Source organism: Lithobates pipiens, unplaced genomic scaffold (genome assembly GCF_037356315.1).
Source record: "Lithobates pipiens isolate NorthernLeopardFrog02 unplaced genomic scaffold, aLitPip1_a1.2 Scaffold_25, whole genome shotgun sequence".
Lineage (NCBI taxonomy): Eukaryota > Metazoa > Chordata > Amphibia > Anura > Ranidae > Lithobates > Lithobates pipiens.
In genome coordinates, this window is record NW_027507787.1 from 206,022,439 (window position 1) to 206,047,962 (window position 25,524).

Below are 25,524 nucleotides of genomic sequence, written 5' to 3' on the forward strand. Positions count from 1 at the left end.
TGACTTTGACCTGCACACAGGAAGGTTCTCTACTAAAGAGCTCCTGAGGGAGATATTTGTATTTCAGCACTTTATCTCCAGTGATTGGAATTCAGAGTCAATTTATTGATTGGCATTAATTGCCTAATCTATTAATAGTAATTAGCATTTATTTTTTTTTATTTTTTTAAATAACAAAAAAAAAAAAAATGATCAACAGAATCCTGGAGGTTATTTTTATTCTGTTGCTTCCACTGATTTCTGGACTGATATTCCCATTGCAATTCCTGATAGGTGTTTTCATTCTGAAGTACCTTCTGCGCATGGATTTCCTGCCCACAATATTCGCACTCTATTTGAAGTATCTGCAGCTGAGTGGGTTCATTTATCTACTGATCTGTATCTGGAGCAGCAGAGTTGACCAATGGGTAGTCACTAGGCTATGGCCTGTCTGGTCCATGGGGTGTGTGGCATTCGAGAAGATAGTGCCACCCATAGTTAAACATTTTTTTACTGCGCACTGGTCAGAAATCTTGCTGGTGGTACTCATCATAGTGCTGGTGCTGCTCCTAATACAGATGATAATAGTAATAATAATAGCAATAATAATAAAACTAGTAATTGTCAGGCCATTCTGCCAAGGAAGCCAACCAACAAGAGAGAATGAAGAGAGAAGCGAGGACATCATTCCAGCGAGTGAAAATCCGTACAGCTATATGGAAACGTTTGATAATCCCTTTTCCACACAGGAAATACCTCCTCCGAAATATCCAGTGAGGCATGACTTCTTTCCACCAACAAGCTCAAAAGCAGAGAGCACCATGGAGGAGACCATGGAGGAGACCATGGAGGAGACAGACTTTCCCATAGTCCCACTTCCGAGGGATCATTACCGTAATTTCATACGGAATTTATACCGGACAGGGATGAGGTCCATGCCAGCCTACGTTCCAGTTTTCTCAACTCCTCAACCTTCCGTTTGGGATTTGCTAAGCCAACTGGTAGATCCGCCTAAAAAGAAGAAGAGGAAGAAGAAGAAGAAGAAGAAGAAGAAGAAGGAGGTCAAATCAAAAAAAGCGGACAGCCAAAGGAAAATCACCCCACTCATTCCGCCAACAAGGAAAGACGCAGCGAGTGCTACGGAGAGGACTGCCTTGCCCATTCCCAGCATCACACCTACCGGGAACAGCACCAGGCCTTGGAGGGATGAGATCTTTCCAAGCAAATGCATGACCCCGGCAATGGGTTCCGGCCTTACACCACGATGGAGTACATTTACGGTCCATCGCAGCGTCGCACGTCTTAGGAAAAATGTGAACAGAGCTATGGACTGAAGTTCCCATTCCCAGCGCCATTCCTCCTAGGGATCACAGCAACATCATCCCACAGAATGGTGGCATCCTCTCATTACCGAGATCCTTATGTTACCGGTGACTAATGATATCAATATGCTATTGGATTCCAGCATTAGTCAATAAAGGGCAACACTGGCTGTTGATCCCAATGTCGAAACTCGTAGTAATCAGACTTGTCTTCACCTACGGGAATTACTCCAGCTAGTGAAGAAGCCAGATCTGTACTTTTCATAGCGCTCCAGCTCTATGGTGTTCCAGAGCCCGGGGGGGGGTCAGAGAACACTGGGGGGGGGGAGTGGAGAGCACATGGGGGGGCCTGAGAGCCCAGGGAAGGGGTCAGAGCATTGGGGGGAGTGCAGAGCACATGTGGGGGACCTGAGAGACCAGGGAGGGGTTAGAGAGCACTGGGGGTGGGGTGTGGAGAGCAAATGGGGGACCTGAGAGCCCATGGAGGGGTTAGAGAGCACGGGGGGGGGGCTGAAAAGCACCGGGGGGGAGTCAGAACACTGGGGGGGGTGGAGTGGAGAGCACATGGGGGGGGTGGAGAGCACATGGGGGTACCTGAGAGCCCAGAGAGAAGGTCAGAGAGCACTGGGGGGGGGTGGGGGGGGGTGGAAAGCACATGGGGGAGACTTGAGAGCTGGGGGGGGTGGAGAGCCCTTGGGAGAGACCCGAGTGCCCAGGGAGGTCAGACATCACTGACAGTGGCCTTTTAGAATGGAGGCCATATATGGGTAGTACAGAAACTTAGTGGTTAGCCTTACAGCACTGGGCTCCTTTGTTCAAATCCTGACCAGGACACTATCTGCATGGAGTTTGCATGTTCTCTCTGTGCTTGTGTGGGTTTCCTCCGGGGACTCCGGTTTCCTCCCACACTATAAAAGACAAGCTACTTTGCATTGGTGGTACAGTGGTGGGCATAGCTGGGTGGGGGGGTGGGGGGGGGGATGTAATGTTCACAGACAATAAATAAGATGAAGAACATCAATCAACCCGTCTACATAACGAAGAGCTGAAGGCATCATCTCTGAGCTCTATTGGACATCAATGACTTACCCTGCTCAGCGGGGGGTGGCCTTATAGAACGGAGGCCATATATGGGCAGCACAGAGGCTTAGTGGTTAGCCTTGCAGCACTGGGGTCCTTGGTTCAAATTCTGACCAGGACACTATCTGCATGGAGTTTGCATGTTCTCCCTGTGCTTGTGTGGGTTTCCTCCGGGGACTCCGGTTTCCTCCCACACTATAAAAGACATGCTATTTTGTGTTGGTGGTGCAGTGGTGAGCATAGCTGCTTACTAAGCAGATGACCTGGGTTCGATTCCTGGCCAACGCGATCTCCAAGATATTTGTCTCTCCTTCTAAGTGTATTATACAGATTAATGTTGAGTATATATTAACGATGGAATAAAATTTAAACCAAAACTAATATTGATTGATATAACAGACTGAATTGAATAACATATTTCTTGCAGGTGGATGTGATGGTTTTGTTTTCCCCTTTTGAACCAGTAGGTGGAGCTCCTTTTCAGGTATTTTCTAGGCTCTCCTTCACAGCTTGGCTAAAGAAAGGTCCGCTGTGTACTATAAACCAATGATGGGGCACTATTCCTCCCACTGACACCAATGATGGGGCACTATTCCTCCCACTGACACCAATGATGGGGCACTATTCCTCCCACTGACACCAATGATGGGGCACTATTCCTCCCACTGACACCAATGATGGGGCACTATTCCTCCCACTGACACCAATGATGGGGCACTATTCCTCCCCCACTGACACCAATGATGGGACATGATTCCTCCCAATGATGGGACACGATTCCTCCCACTGACACCAATGATGGGGCACTATTCCTCCCACTGACACCAATGATGGGGCACTATTCCTTCCCCACTGACACCAATGATGGGGCACTATTCCTTCCCCACTGACACCAATGATGGGGCACTATTCCTCCCACTGACACCAATGATGGGGCACTATTCCTCCCCCACTGACACCAATGATGGGACATGATTCCTCCCAATGATGGGACACGATTCCTCCCACTGACACCAATGATGGGGCACTATTCCTCCCCCACTGACACCAATGATGGGGCACTATTCCTCCCCCACTGACACCAATGATGGGGCACTATTCCTCCCCCACTGACACCAATGATGGGGCACTATAAAAAAAAGTATCCTCTTCTCTTTGCATTGCTTCCTTTGTGTGAAATCCCTGGTGTTTCCTCCAGTCCCTCTCCTTTCCTATTAAAATCGAATCACAGTAGGCAGGAGAGCACAGTGTGGTCAGTTCTCTAACTGTGCTGTGAACTCAGCCTGCTCTCCTCCAATGATAAGACTTGCGCTGACACCCTCCCCCGCACAGCCTTTCACTGGGAAGACCAGTGTGCCACTGTTTCTCCTACCCTAGCTCTTTAAGCTCGTTCTGAAGCTGAGAACAGAGATTATGGGGTTGATTTACTAAAGGCAAAAATACTGTTCACTTTGCAAGTGCAGTTGCTCCACAGTAAATGAGCAGAAGCTCTGCTGACTTCCATCATCCGATCACGTACAGGCAAAAATGCAGATTTTCTTTATTTTCCTTGCATGTGGTTCGGTATTCTTTGCAATGCGAAGCTTTACCTCATTCACTCTGGAGCAACTGTACTTTGCTATATGCACTTTTATTGCAACCAGCCTGCCTGGTTTTACAACTAAGTTGGATATCTGGTAAACTATAATTGACTTATAAAATGCATATAGATGTGAATCTTAACATTACCCACATAAATTGTTAAAACTAATCATTATATTATATTATATATATGCGCAAAATAATTGACTTATAAAAATATAGATCTTAACAGTATCCACATGTATTCCAATTACCAATCAAAAGGTATTTGCAAAATATTGTGATAACCAATCAAAGGTATGTGCTACAGTGCCTTGCGAAAGTATTCGGCCCCCTTGAACTTTTCAACCTTTTGCCACATTTCAGGCTTCAAACATAAAGATATAAAATTTTAATTTTTTGTGAAGAATCACCAACAAGTGGGACACAATTGTGAAGTGGAACGAAATCTATTGGATTTTTGAAACTTTTTTAGCAAATAAAAAACTGAAAAGTGGTGCGTACAAAATTATTTGGTCCCTTTACTTTCAGTGCAGCAAACTCACTCCAGAAGTTCAGCGAGGATCTCTGAATGATCCAATGTTGTCCTAAATGACTGATGGTGATAAATAGAATCCACCTGTGTGTAATCAAGTCTCTGTATAAATGCACCTGCTCTGTGACAGTCTCGGGGTTCTGTTGAAAGCGCAGAGAGCATCATGAAGACCAAGGAACACACCAGGCAGGTCCATAATACTGTTGTGGAGAAGTTTAAAGCCGGATTTGGATACAAAAAGATTTCCCAAGCTTTAAACATCCCAAGGAGCACCGTGCAAGCGATCATTTTAAAATGGAAGGAGTATCAGACCACTGCAAATCTACCAAGACCTGGCCGTCCCTCTAAACTTTCAGCTCAGACAAGGAGAAGACTGATCAGAGATGCAGCCAAGAGGCCCATGATCACTCTGGATGAACAGCAGAGAACTACAGCTGAGGTGGGAGAGTCTGTCCATACGACAACAATCAGTCGTACACTGCGAAATCAGGCCTTTATGGAAGAGTGGCAAGAAGAAAGACATTTCTCAAAGATATCCATAAAAAGTCTTGTCTAAAGTTTGCCACAAGCCACCTGGGAGACACCAAACATGTGGAAGAAGGTGCTCTGGTCGGATGAAACCAAAATCCAACTTTTTGCCCACAATGCAAAACGATATGCATGCGCAGTACGGAGCAGACGGAGTTTCGGAAAATATCCAAAGCTGAACGGCACCTGCGCCGTGAGTGGAGGTGGTAGCCCCACCATCCAAGCAGACATAGGGTTGTGAATATTAGAGGGCCCCTCGCGGGCGAGCTTCTCTCGCCATGCTTCGGGCTCGGCCTCGCTGCGCTCGGCTCTTTTATATTCCTACTCTATGTCCACTTGGATAGTGCGGATAGAACCTGGACTCACGGCGCAGGCGCCGTTCATCCTCGGCAATTTTCGGAATCTGTGTTGGTGTGTACTGCGCATGCGCATGCGCAGTACGCAGCGGACACTATCGGATGGAGGACCTTATATGATAAGACAGGGGCTCTTGAGGGGTGTGGCGGCGTGGTTGGATCACAGTTGAGGGGGTGGTGGTTCTGGATCATGGATGGGAAACGAGGGGGGGTGGTGTGGTTGGCTGGATCATGGTTGGGGTGGGGGAGGGCTGTGGTGGTGGTTGAATCACAGTTGAGGGTGGCTGGATCATGGTTTAGGGGGTTGGTGGTTAGATCATGGTTGGGGTGGTTTTGTATCATGGTTGGTACTGGAGGGATAGGGTGGTGTGGATCGATCAAGGTTGAGGGGGTGGTCGTTTTGGATCATGGTTGGGAAAGGAGGGGGGCTGGTGTGGTTGGATCATGGTTGCGGGGCGGTTGGATCATGGTTTTGGGGGGCCAGCTGGATCATGGTTTGGGGGGGTGGTGGCAGTTGTATCATGGTTGGTTGGGGGGCAGTTGGATGATGGTTGGGAGGGCCGGCTGGATCATGGTTGGGGGGGTGGTGGTTGGACCACGGTTTGGGGGGGTGGTTTTGGATCATGGTTGTGAAAGCAGGGGGCTGGTTTGATCATGGTTTTGGGGGGGTCAGTTGGATTATGGTTTTGGGGGGCCAGTTGGATCATGGTGTTGGGAGAGCCGGCTGGATCATGGTGTTGGGAGGGCCGGCTGGATCATGGTTGGGAGGGCCGGCTGGATCATGGTTGGGAGGGCCGGCTGGATCATGGTTGGGAGAGCCAGATGGATCATGGTTGGGAGGGCCGGCTGGATCATGGTTGGGAGGGCTGGCTGGATCATGGTTGGGAGGGCCGGCTGGATCATGGTTGGGATGGCCGGATGGATCATGGTTGGGAGGGCCGGCTGGATCATGGTTGGGAGGGCCGGCTGGATCATGGTTGGGGGAGTGGTGGTTGGACCACGGTTTGGGGGGGTGGTTTTGGATCCTGGGTGGGAAAGGAGGGGGCTGGTGTGGTTGGATCATGGTTGGGGGGGCGGTTGGATCATGGTTTGGGGGGGCGGCAGTTGTATCACGGTTGGTGGGGGGGCAGTTGGATGATGGTTGGGAGGGCCGGCTGGATCATGGTTGGGGGGGTATTGGTTGGACCACGGTTTGGGGGGGGTGGTTTTGGATCATGGTTGGGAAAGGAGGCGCTGTGGTTGGCTGGTTCACGGGTGAGGGGTGGTTGGATCGCGGTTTGGGGGGGGAGTTGTGGTTGGATCATGGTTGGGAAAGGAGTGGGGGGTTGGATCGTGATTGGTAGTTGTATAGGGCTGGAGCTATGTCTGCAGATATGTAGGCTGGACAGTTTCATGTGATGTGCGGTGACCAGTGTCATTTTAAGTCATTTTTATTATTTTATTTTTTTACTAGTAATTGCGGCAATCTGCGATTTTTATCCGGAGTGTGACATTGCTGCGGGCAGATCGGACACTTTTGACACTTTTTTGGGGGCCAGTGATATTTATACAGCCATGATTGCTAAAAATAGCCACGGATTACTGTATAAATGTCAATGGCAGGGAAGGGGTTAACACTAGGGGGCGATCAGTGTGTTCCCTAGGTGCATATGTGTGTGTGTGTGTGTGTGTGTCTTAGTGGGAACACACAATCTCTCTCTACTCCCCTGACAGAACTGGGATTTGTGTGTTTACATACACAGATCCCCGTTCTCGTTCTGTCAGGAGTGATCACAGGTGCCCGTCGGCACTTGCAGCAGCTCCGGGGATTTTTGCCTGCTTTAGCGTCTTAAAGAGCCGCCGACGCATAGCTACAGCGATTTGCGCAGCTGCACCAATCTGCTGCAGTTGCCGCCGCAGCTGGTCGGCAAGCGGTTAAAGTTGGCCATACATTATGCAATTTTTCTTTAGATTTACCTTCAACTATGTAGTGTAAAGGCCTCCCAGACTGCATACAAATTGAAGTGTTTAGGTGTTACCTCCATATTTTATGGTTTTGCTTGTACAGTTGTACAAGAGAATTGTACAATGTATGGCCAGCCTTACCTTCATATTATAGGATCAATAAGAAGGCTCGGTAGAGGGAAGTAAGCATGACCGAGCTCAGCCTCTACAGGGAGGACAATGATATGTATGGAAGCAGCAGTTCCACAACAGTGCCTACCCCCAGGGCTGTGGGCTGCACAGGGAGTGGATTAGTGAGGGATGACTGTCTTTTTCAGCAGATAAAAGCTAGCATTAGGGAGAGGGGAGAGACCAGCTTTCAGCTGCTGGGTGAAGAGTTCTAAAATTGTCATCAATCACTAACCCCCCACCCTGTGTGGGCCCCCGTGTGCTCGGGCCCCCTACAAGAGACTGGTGCCCCCCCCCCAATAAGTGGCCCTGCCTACCCCTGACAGAGGGTGACTGAGCTGTAACAAGCATGCATGATAGGATGTTTAAGACTTTTCTGACTTCCCTGGCTGCATTCTTGTTCCAGGTCAGCAACTCACTTGGTAGTAAAGGCCAAAAGGGGGGTCACAGCCTTCAAGTCATCAACAAAGTGGTAAAAGCTGTGGCCGGTGACCTTTGTTCCATATATAATGGTATCAGGATCACACTTATTAGTTAAACAGTTTTAAAATTGCTGGTGTTACCTCTAAGCCCTTGTACACATGGTCGGAGATTTCGACGGAATGTGTCCAATCGGAACGTTTTGTCAGATATTCCGCCTGTGTGGTCTCCATCGGCCTGTTTCCGTAGGAGTATACGACGGACCAAGTTTTCCAAGTTTTTCTTGTTGGTAAAATTTTCCAACAAAATGCTCTGAGCGGACATACTCCAATCATGTGTAGAGAATTCCGATCGGACAAAGTGCCACGCATGCTCAGATCAAATTCCTACATCAAAGCTATTGGCTACTAGCCTGAACGTAGTCCCGTCCTAACAAAATAAGGTCATCACGTTCTGAATGATCGGATTTTCCGACAACTTTGTCCGACCGTGTGTATGCAACAGTTTCGGACAAAATCCGTTGGACAAAATCTGATGGATTTGGTTGTCGGAATGTCCGACCGTGTGTACAAGGGCTAAGACTGATTACTGGATTTGGGTGAAATGATTGGAGAATTTCTGATCAGATCCAGATTGTGCCTTCAGTGTTTCCACTTAACCAAGTGATTGTATATTTTTTTATCACATATTCAGAGTCTCTCCTTCCATGCATACATCGGAAGTAGATGGGATATCAGTTTGTAGACAACTGGGCTACTTTTACTATGGACCACAAATGTGGTGCAGAGGGGTGCTGTGTAAATCACACTAAAGATAGCGAGAAAGTCCAATAATTCTTTGCTTCAGTGAAATAAGGCTGCTGTCACCAATGTCTCCACACGTGCAGAGAAGCGGGGGGTGCAGATTCCCCCCACATATAAAACTCTTACCAGAAAACACTTGAACACTGTGCAGAAATATGAGTATTGTATGGGCAATATCTCCAGGGATATTTCCTCTCCGAGTCCTGTTGACACCAAAAATCTGGATCTCTCAATCAGGAAGTCATTCAAAGAAAAAAGGAGAAAACACCATAGCGCAATCTCATTTAAAACCTCTTTATTTAGCTTCAAAACTCAAACACTCCCCCCTTTAGGACTTGCACTTACAAGATATGTACCGTAAACAGAATTGACATATATTCACATGTAGTCAGCAAGAACGATTGGGGATCATTACGGCGTCTCGTACCCCACTAAGCCTGTCTCTCCGGCAGCAGTCACTACCGTGTCCCCGAACGATGTGTTGACGTCACTGCTATTCGTCGTATGACTCCACACTGACGCATTTTGTCATTCACGACATCATCTGAGGGTGTGGCCATAAAACGTAACGTACCCTTATATACTAGAGCTTGGCTGGTAATATTTAACCCTTCGCGTTATGCGGTCTCCTCTCTAAGCTGAAGTGTCGCTATGGCAGCAGAGGTAACATGATCGGTTAGAGACGTTTGGGAGCCACTCTATATAACTTCAGTTTTTGTAGTAAAGCAATATACCTAAACCCTAGAAAGAGGGGAGGGACCTCTGATGTACTGCAAGAAAAGGATTTTACAGGTAAGCCGTTATAAAAATCCTATTTTCTTTAACATGAATCATAGGACACTGCGCACCATAGTAATCATTATGTGGGACATCCCATAGCACTGCTATTTGAGGGGAGGGAGACACAACCCACAGGCTGCCATCAGACTTGAGGACTTGCCTGCAGAACACTGCGCCCGTAGGCGATATCCTCAGGCCTTTTTACATCCACCTGATAAAATCTGGTGAATGTATGTACTGAAGACCAAGTTGTGGCCTTACAGATCTGAGGCCTGGTGATGCACTGCCCAGGAAGCACTAACCGCTCTGGTAGAGTACGCTTTGACCTGAAAAGGTGGAACCTTACCTTTTAAACCATAAGCCTGAATTATAACTTGCCGAATCCACTTAGAAAACGAGATTTAAGCCGCGTACACACGGGCGGACTGTATGGCCAACTTAGTCCGTCAGACAATCCGACGGACAGTCCGTCCTACTTTCGAATGAACGGACTTGACCACACACGGATGAACAGACAGTCCGTCGAAAGCTTGCGCGATGACGTGTACAGCACGTACGACGGGACTAGAAATAGGAAGTCCAATACACAGCAATGCACCCTTTCGCCGTGTAAATCCTTTCTGAGCATGCGCCATACTTAGTCCGTCGAACTAGCCTACTCACGAGCGGACTGTCCGCTGAAACCAAAGTTGGACAGACAATATTACGGAAATTCCGAAAGACTTAGTCCGCCAGACTGCACGCTGAAAAAGTCCGCTGAAGCCCACACACGGGCGGACTGTCCGCTGAAATGTGTTTCGACGGACTAAGTTGGCCAGACAGTCCGCCCGTGTGTACGCGGCTTTAGACTTACCGGTAACTCTGTTTCTAGGAGTCGTCCAGGACAGCACTAGAGAGATAGGCTCCACCTCCAGAGGCAGGAAACACAATCCAGATCTTTAAAGGGCGGTCTCCGTCCCTTCCCCTTCAGTCTTGTAAACGAGAACTTCCCCGGAAACGGCTTCTCTAACGACAAAAACACTTGTCCAGCATTATAACAGCATATAGGGAGGGAATCCATGCTGTCCTGGATGACTCCTAGAAACAGAGTTACCGGTAAGTCTAACTCTCGTTTTCTCTAGTCGTCTGTCCAGGACAGCACTAGAGAGGATCAACGAGAACTTACCAGATTAGAGGGGGGGACTACCGCTTGAAGGACCTTTCTCTCAAACGCCTGGTCTTGCGCTGAGATAAGGTCCAATCTGTAATGCTTCATAAACGTCGAGTAGCTTGACAAAGTTGCTGCTCGACAAATTTGTTCTGGTGTTGCTCCAGCTCGCTCTGCCCATGAGGTCGATAGTGCCCGTGTGGAGTGAGCCATGGGGGAAAAAGGACATTCCATTTTCATTCCTTTGTAGGCTTCTACAATAGCTTGTTTGATCCACCTTGCAATTGTATTTTTTGAAGCTTGTGACCCCAATTTTTTACCCGCATGTAAAACAAATAATGCATCTGATTTTCTAATGCTTTTTGACATCTCCAGATACTGTAAGACACAGGCTCTCACATCCAGTTGGTTAAACTCTACCTCCTTAGGATTAGTGGGGGACCCACAGAACGAAGGTAAAACAATTTCCTATGTTCTATGGAACTTTGTCACTACTTTGGGTAAAAACCCAGGGTCCGTGCGCAACACCAGCCTATCTTCAAAAATTTCTAAAAACGGCTCTTTCACCGAAAGTGCCTGAAGCTCGCTAATGCGTCTGGCTGTGGAAATAGCCACTAGGAACACTGTTAAGCGTGATCCATTTCAAGGAAAGTTCTTCTTCCCGAGACTTTTTTTACCCATCCCTGTAACACAATTGACAGGTCCCATTTGGGTAAAATTTTGAAAGGAACAGGTTTAATCCTGGTCAACCCCTTAAAGAACCTGCTGACTAGCGCCAGAGGTTGATCCAAAAAAACAGACAGGGCCGCAATTTGTACCTTTAAGGTACTAATGGCCAGTCCCTTATCCACACCGTCTTGTAAAAACTCCAAGACTGTCGGGATACTTATAGACACCTTTTTAGTGTCCAACCATGAACAAAAAACCTTCCAATACTTAACATAAATTGCTTGGGTTACCTTCTTTCTGCTAGAAAGGAGTGTTTTAATTACCCTATCCGAGAGCCCCTTAAGACTTCAAGAGACTCTCTTCAGACGCCAGGCCGATAACTTTAGGGTCTGTATTTCTGGCAACAGAACTGGACCCTGGGACAGCAGATCCTCTCTCTCGGGCAGTATGAGGGGAGGCTCGTCTGTCAGGCCCAGCAGCATTGAGAACCATGGTCTCTTCGGCCAATACGGAACCACCAGTATCAATGTGGTCCGCTCCTGCAAAAATTTCCTCAGGACTAGAGGAATTAGCTTGAATGGGGGGAAGGCGTAGCAAGTGCGAAACGCCCAGTTTTGTGCCAAAGCGCCTATCCCTTATGCCCCTGCCTCCCTCTCTAGGGAGAAGTATACTGGGACCTGGGTGTTCGCTTTCCTGGCGAACAAGTCCACCTCCGGAAGACCCCATTTGCGCACTATCAGCTGGAAACTCTCCCTGTTCAGTGACCATTCTGATTCGTACACCCGGTATCGACTCAGAAAGTCTGCCAGGTGGTTGTCTACCCCCTTTAGATGGACCGCTGAAACCGATTTTAGGTTTTCTTCTGCCCAATGCATGATCGTACTTGTTAGCTTGATCAAGGACGGGCATCTTGTTCCTCCCTGCTTGTTTAGGTAGAAAACTGCCACTATACTGTCCGAGAGGACCTGTACATGGTGGTCCTTCAGATCCCTGGCAAACGCCCTTAAGGCTTCCCAGATTGCCTGCAACTCCCTCCAATTGGCCGACCTCTGGGACTGCGTCTTCCCCCAGCATCCTTGGGCTACTTTCGACCCCAAGTGGGCCCCCCAGCCCCAAGCACTGGCATCCGTGGTAATGCGAACAGACACTGGAGGAGACCACCATAGACCCTGTACTAGGTTCTCCTCCCTCTTCCCCCACCAAAGAGACCTTCTGGTCTTTGAGGATAGATGGATAGTCCCGTCCAGGGATTCTTGTGTCCCGTCCTAGTTGGTCAGAATATTGGCCTGAAGGCACCTGAAATGAGCTCTTGCCCAGGGAACTGCAGGGATTGTTGCCACTAATAGGCCCAACCCTGCCATAGCTGATCGGATGGAAATTGTCCAATTGGACTGTAAAAAGGTTACCATCTCTTTCACCTTTTCTACTTTTTCCCCTGTAAACAAAACTTTCTGTGACACTGAATCCACCAGAAAACCTAGATACTGTATGGCCTGTGTTGGTATCAAGTGCGACTTTTCTTCGTTTACCAACCACCCCAGCCTTTTTGCCTGACGGTTTCTTCACTACAAACACGTGCGAATAGAAACCGTGATCTATTTCTTGTGATGGGACTGGCACTAGAACCCTCTGGTCTATTAAATCGCCAATTTGCGACAGCAAAGCTGTTGCTTTCTGGGGATCCTTGGGAGGCTTGTTCAGACACATCCTTGTAGGTGGGATGTGCTTGAACTGTATTTTGTAACCCTCCCTGATAATCCTCAGAATAAAAGTATTTGGTATAGTTTTTTTTCCCATTGTGGGAGGAACTGCCCCAGTCTTCCCCCCACAGAAACCAAGTCACTGGGATTTAGTGTTTTTTTTAGAAGAGGAAAAGAGATTGCCTTTCTGTTTTCCTCCCACCCACTGTTTCTTAGGGGTTGACTCCTTAGAGGTCTGTCCTTGTGACTGTCCCTGCCTTTGAGGACGAAAAAAGCGTTTACCTGTAGTCTTTTTGGGTTTGACAGGAAAGGCCTTCTTCTTGTCCGCAGTACGGTCCAGGACTTTCTCAAGATCCTGTCCGAACAAGAGGTCTCCCTTAAAGGGGATAGGGGATGCCACATAACCTCACTTTTGAGGTCGAGTCTCCTGACCAAGACTTCAACCAAAGTGCCCTGCGAGATGAATTTACGAGGGCAGCGGTCCTGGCTGACAATTTAACAGACTCCGCAGAGGCATCTGCAATATAACCTGCTGCTTTATGTAGCATAGGGAGGGAATCCAGGATTTCCTTTCTGGAGGTCCCCCCTTCCAAATGGCCTTGCAATTGTTCCAGCCAGACCTCCAAGTTGCGAGCCACTATTGTCGTGGCCATTGCAGGTTTTAAATTAGTCATGGTTACTTCCCATGACCTCTTCAGCAGCACCTCCATCCTTTTATCCATGGGTTCCTTAAGAACACCAAAGTCTGGGCTTGATCATCTTGACCTTTGATGTTTCATCTGAAAGGATCCACCTTTGAGTCTACAACCATCTGGAGCTCCTCCACCAGCCCAACTGACCTCTCTCCTTACAGTCTTTGGTCCCAGTGTGTGACCCCAAGCCTTTTAGACTCAACCGTCATATGACTGTGTGAGTCCAACCGTTCCGGTAAGAAGTATTTACCCACTTTTTATTTTGATGTTTACAATCAAGCTTATCTGCATGAACACTTTCGTCCAGTACATCATTTTCTTTCCATGTGACGGTTTGGTCACTTCTACGCCACCAACACAGTTGAATGATTGTTTCATGTTGGACTTTGATTTCTGGGCATTCTGTGTGATTTTTGTTTTGCTATTATTATCTTTACAGAATTTGTATTGATTACACTTATCATTGAAGCGCTACACTATTTTTATTATTTTACCTATTGAACTTTGTTTGTTTTTGGTGTTGGCTGCTGTTGTGGCCATTGTGGCCATTTTTTCACAAACTATAGCGCAGTGTTTTCCCTTTTTTTTTTTTTTTTTATATCCTTAAGAACACCCATGTCCTCAAAGGCGAGGTCTGTTGATTTTGCACACTGGGAAAAAGCTGCGTCTACCTTGGGCACTTTGTTCCAAACACAAGAGGAGTCCTCGCTGAAGAGGAATCTCCGCTTCATACTTTTAGGAAAAAATAGCTTTTTCTCTGGCTCCTCCGGCTCTTTCTTGATCGAATCTATCAGTGTGCTATGAACCGGAAAGACCCTAACTGAATCTGTCTTTAGGGTCTGATACATGCGGTCATGCAAGGACAGGGAGACTGGCTCTTCTCTAATTTCGAGCGTCTCATAAATCACCCCCAATAAGGCATCAACCTCCTCGAGTGAGAGCCTGTATCTGGGAGAGCTTGACCCTTGAACAGGAACATCTCTGGATGATGCCGCCTCACTTAGGCCATCCAGAGAATCAAATTCCTCTTCCCCTGATTCGTCACCTTCCACTGGGGTGGAAGCAGGGGGAACTGCGGCTGGTTTTGGGGTTTCAAGGTTCGCTAACATCGCTTTGATGGACTCCATTTCTTTCTGTACTCCAGAAATCAAATCCTTACAAGCTCCCGTAGCTTCCTTATAGACCAATTTGTCTATGCATGGTTTGTAAAGGGGCTTAGACCATCCTTCTTTTAATTTACTCATACATGAAGGACATCTCTTCTTCCCCCCTGACCTCTCTGGTTCTTTGGGTAGAGCCTAAGGCAAGAGAAGGAGAGAAGAAGGAAGGGAAAAACAGACAAGCTTACATCAGTGAAACCTTAGCAAAAATAGAACGCCTTCACCAAACACCTATATGCACCCCACCAACCGCTAACAGGATTCGCAAGACTCTTTAGTCCGGATCCTGTTTGAGAGAGGGAGAGAGGAAAAACAAACCTGGACCATTTCAAAATGCCTTTGCATTGATCAGTCCATCACTCCCCCCCCCCTCTCCCAGCCCTGTAGGTACAAGACACCTCTGTGTTTGCCTACCTGAGCTGGTTCGGCTCCACTGCCACTCTCCACTGCATCCATATCTGATCGGAATCTTGCCTAACCGCCTGGAGGCTTTTCCCTTCGTTAGAGATGCAGCATGAACGTTATGTGGCCGGGGCTTTTTAAAATAGCCGCCAAGGTCCCGAACGTCCACGCTCGCCGTGCGACCCGGAACCGGAAGTGGATTGGCGGAAGTCCTCTATCCTCCTCCTGCGTTCCACAGGCCGGAACTCGATGCCCAATTTTGAACCTATCGTCAGGCGGGGAAACGACAGCCCTCCCCGGGCTTCAGAAGGAGAACGCCGGTTCGTAGCTGCTGTCAACCCGACCGGAGTACCTCAGATGTCTGTTACCAACAACAGGTACCCAGAACTTCTTCCCCGTCTCTTATGGGCAATCCCACCGTCAGGGGAAGGAGAGCTCCTGATCCAGCCTCCACCCTCCGGTGGAGGAAACACAAAGACTGAAGGGGAAGGGACGGAGACCGCCCTTTAAAGATCTGGATTGTGTTTCCTGCCTCTGGAGGTGGAGCCTATCTCTCTAGTGCTGTCCTGGACAGACGACTAGAGAAATAGTGGATTTCAATGCTGCCTGTCCTTTCCTAGAACCCTCTGGCAGCACAAATAAGACATCAGTCTTCCGGATCTGAGCAGTCAACTTTAAATAGACTTTGACCACTCTCACCACATCAAGACAATGTAGTGACTTCTCTTCCCTAGAACATGGTTTTGGAAAAAACAATGGTAGCACAATATCTTGGTTCAGGTGAAACCCTAAGACCACCTTAGGCAGAAAACGTGGACGACGGGCGCAACATAACCCTATCCTTGTGAATAATTAAATATGGCTCTTTACAAGAAAGAGCAGCCAAATCGAAAACTCTCATTGATGAGGATATAGCAACCGAGACGCATCACCCCTTGCATAAAAACCCGGACCAAAGAATGCAAAGCTGCCTATACTATACTTCCGAGGGTGCCAACCAGGGCATTGTAGACTGGGCAGCCGTGGCATATTTACCGGCCCCTTTCCCAATCACGGGGGGGGGGGGGGGGAGTCGTAGAACACGAGGAGATGGCAGAGAACGGCATGGATGGGGCACTGGGGGGGGGGGTGAAGAGCACATGGGGGGACCCAAGAGCCTGGACAGGTGGAGAGCACATGGAGGGGGACCCCAGAGCCCGGGGGGTCAGACAGCACATGGGAGGGGGATCAGAGAGCACGAGGGGGGGGGGAGTGGAGAGCACATGAGGGGGTCAGAGAGCACTGAGGGGGGTGGAGAGCGCATGGGGGGACCCGAGGGACCAGGGAGAGGGGTCAGAGAGCACTGGGGGGGTTGAGAGCACATGGGGGGACCCAAGAGCCCAGAAAGATGGAGAGCACATGGGGGGACCTGAAAGCCCAGAAAGATGGAGAGCACATGGGGTGAGAACCCGGGGGTCAGAGAGCACTGAGGGGGTGGAGAGCCGGGGGGGGGGGTCAGAGAGCCCATGGGAGGGGACCTGAGAGCCCAGGGAGGGGGATCAGAGCGCACGGGGGGGGGGAGTGAAGAGCACCTGAGGGGGTCAGAGAGCACTGGGGGGCCTGAGGGCCCAGGGAGAGGGGTTAGAGAGCACATGGGGGGGACCAAAGAGCCCAGAAAGATGGAGAGCACTGAGGGGATGGAGAGCCGGGGAGGGTCAGAGAGCACATGGGAGGGGACCTGATAGCCCAGAGAGCACAGGGGGGAGTGGAGAGCACCTGAGGGGTCAGAGAGCACTGGGGGGGGGGGGGGGGGGTGGAGAGCACTTGGGAGGGGACCTGAGAACCCAGGGAGAGGGGGAGTGGAGAGCACCTGAGGGATCAGAAAACACTGCGGGGGGTGGAGAGCCAAGGGAGGGGGTCAGAGCACTGGGGGAGCTGGAGAACAGAGGGGAAGTGAGAGCACATGGGGGGGTACCCGAGATCCTGGGGGGGTTGTAAAGCACATAGGGGGACATGAGCCCAGGGGGGTGGCGAGCACATGGGGGAGAGAACAAGAGGGGGACCTGAGAGCCTGGGGGGTTTCAGAGCACAGGGGGGGTGGAGAGCATGGGGGGAGCCGAGAGCACTGGAGGGGGCTGAAGAACAGGGGGGGGAGGGAGTCGGAGCACTGGGGGGTGGAGAGCTCATAGTGGGACCTAAGAGCCCGGGGGGGCCATAGAGCACATAGGGGGACCCAAAAACCCAGGGGGGTGGATAGCACATGGGGGGACCTGAGAGCCCGGGGGGGTGGAGAGCACATGGGGGGGGGGACCTGAAAGACCAGGGAGGGGTTCAGAGCACTGGGGGGAGGTGGAGAGCATGGGGGGAGCCGAGAGCACTGGAGGGGGGAAGTCAGAGCACTGGGGGGTGGAGAGCGCATGGGGGTTACCTGAGAGCCCGAGGGGGGGTCAGAGAGCACTGGGGAGGTGAAGAGCACTTGTGGGGACCCAAGAGCCCGGGGGGGGGGGGGGAGATGGAGAGCCCAGAGGGGGTCAGAGATTACTGAGGAGGTGGAGAGGGACCTGAGAGCCCAGGGAGGGGATCAGAGAGCACGGGGGGGGGGGGGAGTGGAAAGCACATGGGGGGGATCTGAGAGCCCGGGGGGGTGGAGAGCACATGCAGGGGACCTGAGATCACAGGGAAGGGGTCAGAGAAGACATGGGGGAAACTTAGAGCCCAGGTAAGGGGGTCAGAGCACTGGGGGGGGGGGGCTGGAAAAACACAGGGGAAGTGAGTGCAATGGGGGGGTGGAAAGCACATGGGGGACCCAAGAGCTCAGGGGGGGACCTGAGAGCCTGGGGGGGGGTCAGAGAGAACAGGGGGGGTGGAGAGCACAAGGGGGATCTGAGAGCCCAGTGAGGGAGTCAGACACCACTGGAGCGCCAGCAGAAAGTAGCCAGATGGGAGGATATAGAAGAATCAATCTCTGCCATCTTCCTCCTTCTGCCTCTGAATACATGCGGGAGAGAGGAGGAGAAGCGAGTTTTAAGAGGCTCCTCCTATCCAGACGCACAGGGAGCTTACCTTGTTTCTGGGCCTGTGTGTCCTCCACATCCTCTCCCGCATCATGGTCACAAATCACCTGACCTGTAGTTTCCGCCCCCGTGGCATGATGGCGGAACGGAACTGGCCGGCTGCAGAGAGGCCAGGTGAGCGGCGCGGGCTCAAGAAGCAGCCCAGTTGATTTGGCCACACCAGCACATATGGCCCGACCTGATGTGCCCTATGGCCAGTCCGGGCCTGCTATACACTGTCACTGTAGTAATGACACTGGCTGGGAATGGGTTAATATCTAGGGTATCCCCAGGGTTAAATATGTGCCTAACAATGTGTAATGTGTGCTGCTGTGCAGGGATGAGACACTGACAGATCCCTCCCTCTGTACAGAGCTCTGTGCTGTGATTGGACACAGCTGACCAGCAGGTACCAGCTGTGAATCATTGGACAGGCTTGCTGTGTACAATCCCAGGGGGAGCCAGCCGGGGGTCATCCAGGTGCGGTGCCCTAAATCCGGAAGAAGGCAGAGACATGCCAGTAGGTCGCTTTCCCTACAGCAGCCACCTGTCTGTGTTACATTGGCACCAGGGTGGGGGAGGGGCAAGTGGATAAAGTATAAATTCATCTCTAGTAATATGTTACATGGAACTCCCATATTTAGAGAGTAACATGTATCATGATACTAGATACTAATGCAACACCCCCCACCGCCCCCCCCCCTCCCCCGGAGCCCCCCACTGTAAAAGCAGTCAGGGGTTTCGCTACCCGCAGTCATAATTAAAAAATAGCTCCACCCACACAGCTGCGTCATTCATTCTGTGAATGAAAGAACTACAAGTACCGTCTGCCATAGCAGCAGTCAGCTTGTAGTTCTTAAAGTGTGAGGACGCTGGTGAGAGCTCCTGTTCTTCAGTTACTGTCTGCCCCTAGAGGAGGTACGGGGGGGGGGTGGTACGGGGGTAGAACTGTCACCCACCTCTTTGTGAGCGGTTGAGTTGGACTCCCAGAATCTCTGGACTTTCCTGAAGGTGAGGTCGGTGCAAGCAGAGGAAGATGCCTCCGGATCTTTCTGTGACAGCCATTTCCTGCTCCTCCTCCTCGTACTCCTCCACGGCCTCTTCTGTATGGACAGGGAACCCACCTGCAGGTCATTGTGCAGCTTTACAGCGTCTCCCGTCAGATCGCTCTTCCCTGGAGAACAGAAATATGAACATTAACCAATGACACAGGTGAGGGCACAGATATCACATACTGTAAGGTGGAGCACAGGTGTGGAGTTGTGGTCTCACCACCCTGGAGATGTTTTCACCGGATTGGAAGGACTTTTGAAATCACTTGCTGACCAATAAATATATAATATATTATATAAGGTTTAGGAGTGTGTCTATGGGAATGTTTGACCATTCTTCCAGAAGAGCATTGGTGAGATCAGGCACTGATGATGGATGAGAAGGCCTGGCTAGCAGTCTCCGCTCTAATTCATCCTAAAGGTGTTCTATGGGGTCAGAGAGCACTGGGGGGTGGCGAGCACATGGGGGAGAGCACAAGGGGGGGGGGGCCTGAGAGCCCGGGGGGTTTCAGAGCACTGGGGGGGGGTGGAGAGCATGGGGGGAGCCGAGAGCACTGGAATTATTAAATAATAATGCTGGTAATAATGAGACTCCCCTCCCCCAGGAGCTCCCCTCCCCTCTCCCCGGAGATCCTCCCGGTGTCTCCACTCCTCGGGGGCGCAGTCGCTACTGTACCCCTTCTTCCAGCACTTCACCTTCCCGGCCACACCGGGGCGCAGCTTCCCCGACTTCCCCATCATCACCCCACCTACCGGAACCCGCTGTCCCCACGTGTGGCCCTTTATACCAATCACTTCTGGCCGGCGGCGGAGCTCTATAGTGATCACCAGAAGGACTCGCTGATGATCGCACTCTATAGGAAGTGCTGGCCTCTGGTGGCACCGGGGAGTATTACAGCCAATGAAATGCGACCAGAAGCTCCACAGAGCAGAATTCAGCTGATCCATTACAGAAAAACTGTTTATTATACCTTTATGATTACTTAAGTGTTCCTGCATAGCAAGACCACTTACTGTGATCTCACATATTATTTTTATTATAGCCAAATTTACTACCCTAAGGCCCCTTATACACTCGGGCGGTGTGGGCATCGGCGGTAAAACGCCGCTATTTTTAGCGGCGCTTTACCGTCGTTTTAGCGGCGGTCTGCGGGTGCTAGCGGGGTGGTTTTAACCCCCGCTAGTGGGCGAAAAAGGGTTAAAACCGCCCGCATAGCGCCGCCGCAGCGGCGCTATTCCGGCGGTATTGCCGCGCTGTCCCATTGATTTCAATGGGTAGGAGCAGTTTCACCGCTCCAAAGATGCAGCTAGCAGGACTTTTTTCACTGTCCTGCCAGCGCACCGCTCCAGTGTGAAAGCCCTCCGGCTTTCACACTGGAGTGAAAGGGGCCGGTTTTTTTCAGGCGCTATTTTTAGCGCTATAACGCCTGAATACCGCCCCAGTGTGAAAGCAGCCTTACTCCTCCCACAGCTTTTACACTACATAGACAGTAATATACCGAAATTGTTCCCGATCGGTGTGCTATTACTTTGTGGAACGTTCCGCCAAATGGTTCACGAAATATCGTTGTTTTTGCAGAAAATTTTTTCCCATAGGAATGAATGGCGAAATGTTCAAAACTATAGTGGGAGGTGACAAAAGCTGACAACCCCATGACCAGCCAAATAGTTTATGACCACCCCATCAAATAAACAAATAAAAAAAAAAAAAAAACATTTTAGAAAAAAAAATCATTTAAATAAAAAAAGTTGAAAAAACAATAATTTTTGAAAAAAAATCATTTAAAAAAACAATTCATGATCATTGATGGGATTTCTTCAACTTTTTTACTACTATTTATACTTTTTAAAATATTAAGCTTTTTAACACTTTTCACAGGTACTCCACCCCATGATCAGCCAAAACCTTATGACCCCCCCCCCCCCCCCCATGATCAGCCAAAACATTCTGACCACCCCATGAAAAAAATAAAAATAAATTAAAAGACAAAATAAGTTAAAAAAATATATATATGTTTGAAAAAAATATATTTTTGAAAAAAATATATTTTTAAAAAAAAAATTTGATTGAATAATTTTTTATAAAAAAAATGTTCAGCTCTTTCAGCTTATAATGGGAGCTTTTTAACACTTTTTACAGTTACTCTTACACTTACTCCGCCCACTCTAGTAGGTGGAAGCAGAAACACTTCACACAATTTCCCCAGAAATTGTAGCTTTTCTAGTTGGTAATATTATTCTTATTATTACTAATATTATTAAGTGTATTCATATTTACAATAATAATATCATGCATATTAAATTATAATATTAAATTAAAATAAATCAAACAAATCAAATATACAGAATTCTAAAATTGTATTAATATTATACGAATATAAAATACAGGATTATCTGTGAATAACAATAATGAATTTAAATACATAAAATATTATATAATAATAAAGCAAATTTATCAGATTGAAGCAGCTGCAAAAGGAGACCAATGATTGGCTGGCGGTTGTTTACACACACAGACACTGTCTTCTCAGTGGTGGTCACATGACCTGCAGTCTATCCATAGCAACAGTAACCAAGCAGTTTTTTTCCCCTCAGTGGTGGTCACATGACCTGCAGTCTATTCATAGCAACAGTAACCAAGCAGTTTTTTTCCTCAGTGGTGGTCACATGACCTGCAGTCTATCCATAGCAACAGTAACCAAGCAGTTTTTTTTCCTCAGTGGTGGTCACATGACCTGCAGCATATATAACAGTTGGGCACAGGGAGACTCTGACAGTTGACTTTGACCTGCACACAGGAAGGTTCTCTACTAAAGAGCTCCTGAGGGAGATATTTGTATTTCAGCACTTTATCTCCAGTGATTGGAATTCAGAGTCAATTTTTTGATTGGCATTAATTGTCCAATCTTCTATTAATAGTAATTAGCATTTTTTTTTTTTTTTAAATAACAAAAAAAAAAAAAATGATCAACAGAATCCTGGAGGTTATTTTTATTCTGTTGCTTCCACTGATTTCTGGACTGATATTCCCATTGCAATTCCTGATAGGTGTTTTCATTCTGAAGTACCTTCTGCGCATGGATTTCCTGCCCACAATATTCGCACTCTATTTGAAGTATCTGCAGCTGAGTGGGTTCATTTATCTACTGATCTGTATCTGGAGCAGCAGAGTTGACCAATGGGTAGTCACTAGGCTATGGCCTGTCTGGTCCATGGGGTGTGTGGCATTCGAGAAGATAGTGCCACCCATAGTTAAACATTTTTTTACTGCGCACTGGTCAGAAATCTTGCTGGTGGTACTCATCATAGTGCTGGTGCTGCTCCTAATACAGATGATAATAGTAATAATAATAGCAATAATAATAAAACTAGTAATTGTCAGGCCATTCTGCCAAGGAAGCCAACCAACAAGAGAGAATGAAGAGAGAAGCGAGGACATCATTCCAGCGAGTGAAAATCCGTACAGCTATATGGAAACGTTTGATAATCCCTTTTCCACACAGGAAATACCTCCTCCGAAATATCCAGTGAGGCATGACTTCTTTCCACCAACAAGCTCAAAAGCAGAGAGCACCATGGAGGAGACCATGGAGGAGACAGACTTTCCCATAGTCCCACTTCCGAGGGATCATTACCGTAATTTCATACGGAATTTATACCGGACAGGGATGAGGTCCATGCCAGCCTACGTTCCAGTTTTCTCAACTCCTCAACCTTCCGTTTGGGATTTGCTAAGCCAACTGGTAGATCCGCCTAAAAAGAAGAAGAGGAAGAAGAAGAAGAAGAAGAAGAAGAAGAAGGAGGTCAAATCAAAAAAAGCGGACAGCCAAAGGAAAATCACCCCACTCATTCCGCCAACAAGGAAAGACGCAGCGAGTGCTACGGAGAGGACTGCCTTGCCCATTCCCAGCATCACACCTACCGGGAACAGCACCAGGCCTTGGAGGGATGAGATCTTTCCAAGCAAATGCATGACCCCGGCAATGGGTTCCGGCCTTACACCACGATGGAGTACATTTACGGTCCATCGCAGCGTCGCACGTCTTAGGAAAAATGTGAACAGAGCTATGGACTGAAGTTCCCATTCCCAGCGCCATTCCTCCTAGGGATCACAGCAACATCATCCCACAGAATGGTGGCATCCTCTCATTACCGAGATCCTTATGTTACCGGTGACTAATGATATCAATATGCTATTGGATTCCAGCATTAGTCAATAAAGGGCAACACTGGCTGTTGATCCCAATGTCGAAACTCGTAGTAATCAGACTTGTCTTCACCTACGGGAATTACTCCAGCTAGTGAAGAAGCCAGATCTGTACTTTTCATAGCGCTCCAGCTCTATGGTGTTCCAGAGCCCGGGGGGGGGGGTCAGAGAACACTGGGGGGGGGAGTGGAGAGCACATGGGGGGGCCTGAGAGCCCAGGGAAGGGGTCAGAGCATTGGGGGGAGTGCAGAGCACATGTGGGGGACCTGAGAGACCAGGGAGGGGTTAGAGAGCACTGGGGGTGGGGTGTGGAGAGCAAATGGGGGACCTGAGAGCCCATGGAGGGGTTAGAGAGCACAGGGGGGGGGGCTGAAAAGCACCGGGGGGGAGTCAGAACACTGGGGGGGGGTGGAGTGGAGAGCACATGGGGGGGGTGGAGAGCACATGGGGGTACCTGAGAGCCCAGAGAGAAGGTCAGAGAGCACTGGGGGGGTGGGGGGGGGGTGGAAAGCACATGGGGGAGACTTGAGAGCTGGGGGGGGTGGAGAGCCCTTGGGAGAGACCCGAGTGCCCAGGGAGGTCAGACATCACTGACAGTGGCCTTTTAGAATGGAGGCCATATATGGGTAGTACAGAAACTTAGTGGTTAGCCTTACAGCACTGGGCTCCTTTGTTCAAATCCTGACCAGGACACTATCTGCATGGAGTTTGCATGTTCTCTCTGTGCTTGTGTGGGTTTCCTCCGGGGACTCCGGTTTCCTCCCACACTATAAAAGACAAGCTACTTTGCATTGGTGGTACAGTGGTGGGCATAGCTGGGTGGGGGGGGGGGTGGGGGGATGTAATGTTCACAGACAATAAATAAGATGAAGAACATCAATCAACCCGTCTACATAACGAAGAGCTGAAGGCATCATCTCTGAGCTCTATTGGACATCAATGACTTACCCTGCTCAGCGGGGGTGGCCTTATAGAACGGAGGCCATGTATGGGCAGCACAGAGGCTTAGTGGTTAGCCTTGCAGCACTGGGGTCCTTGGTTCAAATTCTGACCAGGACACTATCTGCATGGAGTTTGCATGTTCTCCCTGTGCTTGTGTGGGTTTCCTCCGGGGACTCCGGTTTCCTCCCACACTATAAAAGACATGCTATTTTGTGTTGGTGGTGCAGTGGTGAGCATAGCTGCTTACTAAGCAGATGACCTGGGTTCGATTCCTGGCCAACGCGATCTCCAAGATATTTGTCTCTCCTTCTAAGTGTATTATACAGATTAATGTTGAGTATATATTAACAATGGAATAAAATTTAAACCAAAACTAATATTGATTGATATAACAGACTGAATTGAATAACATATTTCTTGCAGGTGGATGTGATGGTTTCGTTTTCCCCTTTTGAACCAGTAGGTGGAGCTCCTTTTCAGGTATTTTCTAGGCTCTCCTTCACAGCCTGGCTAAAGAAAGGTCCGCTGTGTACTATAAACCAATGATGGGGCACTATTCCTCCCACTGACACCAATGATGGGGCACTATTCCTCCCACTGACACCAATGATGGGGCACTATTCCTCCCCCACTGACACCAATGATGGGGCACTATTCCTCCCACTGACACCAATGATGGGGCACTATTCCTCCCACTGACACCAATGATGGGGCACGATTCCTTCCCCACTGACACCAATGATGGGACATGATTCCTCCCAATGATGGAACACGATTCCTCCCACTGACACCAATGATGGGGCACTATTCCTCCCACTGACACCAATGATGGGGCACTATTCCTCCCACTGACACCAATGATGGGGCACTATTCCTCCCCCACTGACACCAATGATGGGGCACTATTCCTCCCACTGACACCAATGATGGGGCACTATTCCTCCCACTGACACCAATGATAGGGCACTATTCCTTCCCCACTGACACCAATGATGGGACATTATAAAAAAAAAAAGTATCCTCTT

The 25,524-nt window shown here is 49.1% G+C and overlaps 2 non-coding genes across 2 annotated transcripts; both read left to right on the forward strand.

Moving 5' to 3' along the window:
- The first annotated feature begins 2,597 nt into the window (after nt 1-2,597).
- Nucleotides 2,598-2,669, forward strand: TRNAS-ACU (transfer RNA serine (anticodon ACU)). Its single transcript has one exon. It is a non-coding gene; the product is annotated as a tRNA-Ser (tRNA).
- A 22,042-nt stretch (nt 2,670-24,711) lies between these two features.
- Nucleotides 24,712-24,783, forward strand: TRNAS-ACU (transfer RNA serine (anticodon ACU)). The gene has a single exon. It is a non-coding gene; the product is annotated as a tRNA-Ser (tRNA).
- Nucleotides 24,784-25,524: the final 741 nt, after the last annotated feature.